General features: G+C 34.7%; 1 non-coding gene across 1 annotated transcript; it reads left to right on the top strand.

Annotated features, from left to right (window-relative positions):
* The first annotated feature begins 3282 nt into the window (after positions 1–3282).
* On the top strand, positions 3283–3384 carry LOC112470895. The gene has a single exon (XR_003043062.1). It is a non-coding gene; the product is annotated as a U6 spliceosomal RNA (small nuclear RNA).
* The last annotated feature ends 208 nt before the right edge of the window (positions 3385–3592 follow it).

The following is a 3592-nucleotide window of genomic DNA, read 5'->3' as shown; positions in this document are numbered from 1 at the left end:
TTCTGCACTGATGAAAGGCACACTGTCTGCTATTGGTCCCAGATCCTGAGCAGCCAGAAGTATGATGTGACATGTGAGGGACACCTCCCTGTGTGGTAAACCCAGGCCGTTGGGAGAAGACAGGTAATAATGGACTTGGTAGCACAACTTTATTCTCTCCAAAATGAAGCCCATCCTAGGATCCTCCTGATGTGCTAGATGAACACTCTGCCAAGCATTCTTTTTCCTCTCTTGTGGCCTAATGTGAAGAGATGCCCACCTGATAACTCCTCTCATCACTTGGTTTTGCTCATTTCTTGGCCTCATTTTCCCTTCTTGTGGCTTCACTATCCTGGGCTTACACTCTCAAGTTTCTAATTTTATCTTTGCCTCAAGCTCTGCTTTCTAGATAACTTGGGTTCTGTTATCCTCTAGAGTTTTTGCTCAAGTATCTCAAAGAGGCCATTCTGACTTTCCTGATCAATAGTGTGAGAAGCCCACAGCAATCCTGTTCCCTTACTCTACTGCAGGCTTTCTCTCTTTTTTTTTTTTTCCTTTTTCTTCTTTTTGCACTTAGCATCTTCAAATCTACTATCTATTTACTTATTTCTGATATTTATTGTTTGTATCCGTCTTCTTTTGTCAAAATGGAAGTCCAATATGAGTGGGCATTTTTGTTTTCTTCCTTCATGTACCCCAGGCATCTACAGCAGTGCTTGGCACATGATGGGCACTCAATAAATGTTTATTCATAAGTGAATTAGTTTGTTGCTACAACAAAGGAGAAAACAAGAAAAGTGTTAGGCATATGGCAATTGACTGATGCCAGCACCCAGTTATTCTCAGGAAAAAGCTTCTACTCCCTTCAGCCACTCCCTCACATATACAGTGTGGATTTGCAGAAATTATGAAACTACAAGTGTTCCAGTTACTATGGCCATGTAACAATGCAAATTTGTGTAATAAACAACTATTGTATTGTTTTTCTGGATTCTGTAAGTCAGAGGTCAGACAAGCATACTGGGATAGGCTTATCTCTGCTCCATGATGTCTGGAGCCTTAACTGAAGACTTGGTGTCTGAAGTTACTCAATAATTGAAAGCTGAAATTATCTGGAGTCATCTTTAATCTCACATCTGGTGGTTGATGCTGGATGTTGGCTGGAACCACAGCTGGATTATAAGCAGAAATAAATGTAGTTGGCCTGTCCATGTGACCTCTCTATGTAGGCCAATTCAGGCTTTCTCACACAATGGCTAGGTTCCAAGAGCAAGCATCCTAAAGAAATAAGTGGAAGCTGTACGCTTTGCACAGGCTACCATCAGAAGTCACACTCAGTCCTTAGTGCTGAGTGTGTCTTAAACTTAAGCATGCATGCAGATTCCTGGGCCCCTCCTAAGAGATGAGTAGCTCCAGAGGTAGGAATGGGACAGGAAGGCAAGGTGAGGAAGGGCAGTACTTGTCCGAGGACAAATGACTTGAAATGATTGAATTGCAAGATGAGATAAGAGGGATAAAATTGTAAATTTTTGGCAGAGGTCAGATCACGAGAATCCTTCTCTACCATATAATAATTATTAATCATATAGTACATTTAAAAATTTAGATAATATAGAAAAATTCTTTGAGAGACACAAACTACCAAAGCTTACTCAAGAAGAAATAGAGGAGCTGAATAGTTCTATGTGACCTCTCTATGTAGGCCAATTCAGGCTTTCTTTCTATTAAAGAAATTGAATTTGTTATTAAAACCCTTCTAATAAAGAAAACTCTAGGCCCAAGATCACTTTACTGGAAAATTCTATCAAATATTTAAGGAAGAAATGATACTAATTGAACACAAACTTTCTAGAAAATAGAAAATAAGAAAACACTTCCCTAATTATTCTATAAAGCCAGCATTTTCCTGAAACCAAACCAGATAAGACATTACAATATCTCTCACGAAGAGAGACACAAAAATCCTCAAAAAATAATAGTAAATTAAAACCAGTAACTTAAAAAAAAAGGAAAGTACATCATTAACAAATGAATTTTGCCCTTAAAATGCAAAATTAGGTCAACATTTAGAAATCAAATTCTATAGAAAAAGTAATGTTTGATGGTCATTTGATTAAAAACTGTCCACAAACTAAAAATAGAAGGAGGTTTACTTAACCCAATAAAATATATCTTAAAAAAAATCTACATGATGCTCTCATAATTCCTTTTCAACATCATATTAGATGTCTTAGTACAATAAAGCAAGAAAAACAAAAATAAATATAAAGCTTATAGATTGGTAAGGAAGAAATAATATCCAGAGTAACTATGTCAAAATCCCAAGAATCTACAAATAAGCTACTAGAACTAATGAGTGAATTTAATAAGGAGGCAAGATACAAGGTAAATAACCAAAAGTAAATTATATTTCTTTGTATAGGCAACGAACGATTGGCAATTTATATTTAAAACATTAATATTTATAATAGTATTGACAAACATAAAATATTTAAGTATAAATTCAACAAAATATGTATAGTATCGGTATACTGAAAACTACAAATCACTTTATGAGTTGGAAGTTTCAGTGTTGTTAAGTGGGCAAATTCTCTTTAAGCTGATCTAGAGACTCAATACAAATCAAAGGAAAATCACTATAGAATATTTTTAGATACTGATACACTGATTCTAAAACTTACATTGATAGTCATAGGAACGTTAACATTCTAAACAATTTTGGAAAAGAGGAACAAAGTTGAGGACTCATGCTATCATATTTCAAGTCTTCTTATGAAACTACCGTTGATGAAGAAACAGATACAAAGGTTAGCGCAAAAGAATAGAGAGCCCAGAAATTGATTCACACATCTCTGTATGGACAGTTGATCTTTAACAAAGGCACAAAGACAATTCAATGGAGAAAGTCTTTTCAACAAGTCACTGTAACAGTTGAACATTCAAATTCAAAATAAATGAACCTTGACTGATATAAAAATCACCTTAGGTTATAGACCTAAATAGAAAACCTAAAATGAGAAAAGTTATAGAAGAAACTAATACAAAATCTCTGTGACTGCAGGTTTGGTAAAATTTCTTAGATATCATCCAAAAAGAATAGTATATAAAAGGAAAAAAAATTGAAGATTAAACTTTATCAATTTAAAATTTTCTGCTTTATAAAGAAATCGTTAAAAAAATTAAAGACAAGCTGTAGCTAAGAGAAAATATTTGCAAAACACGTATTTGAGGAGAGATTGGTTGCTGTTCCAGAATATTTAAAGAACTCTCAAAATTCAAAAAGAAAAGAAATGAGTGCTTGGCTTGCTTCAGCACCATATGTACTAAAAATGGGACTAAAACAGAAGACTAGCATGGCCCCTATACATAAATGACATGCAAATTTGTAAAATGTTCCATATTTTTCCTGGATGAAAGCGGTCAAAGGTGGCACAAACTTCCAGCTGTAAGATAAATAAGTGCTGGGTGCAAGATGCCACATGATGACTGTGGTGAACACTGCTGTGTGATGTATCCGAAAGTTGCTAAGAGAGTAGATCCTAAAAGTTCTCATCAAAAGGAAAAATATATTTATTTCCTTTTGTTTTTTTTGGTATCTATATGGGATTACGGA

The sequence above is a fragment of the Pteropus alecto genome, unplaced genomic scaffold, assembly GCF_000325575.1.
Source record: "Pteropus alecto unplaced genomic scaffold, ASM32557v1 scaffold199, whole genome shotgun sequence".
Lineage (NCBI taxonomy): Eukaryota > Metazoa > Chordata > Mammalia > Chiroptera > Pteropodidae > Pteropus > Pteropus alecto.
This window is presented reverse-complemented; position numbering and strand designations above follow the sequence as displayed.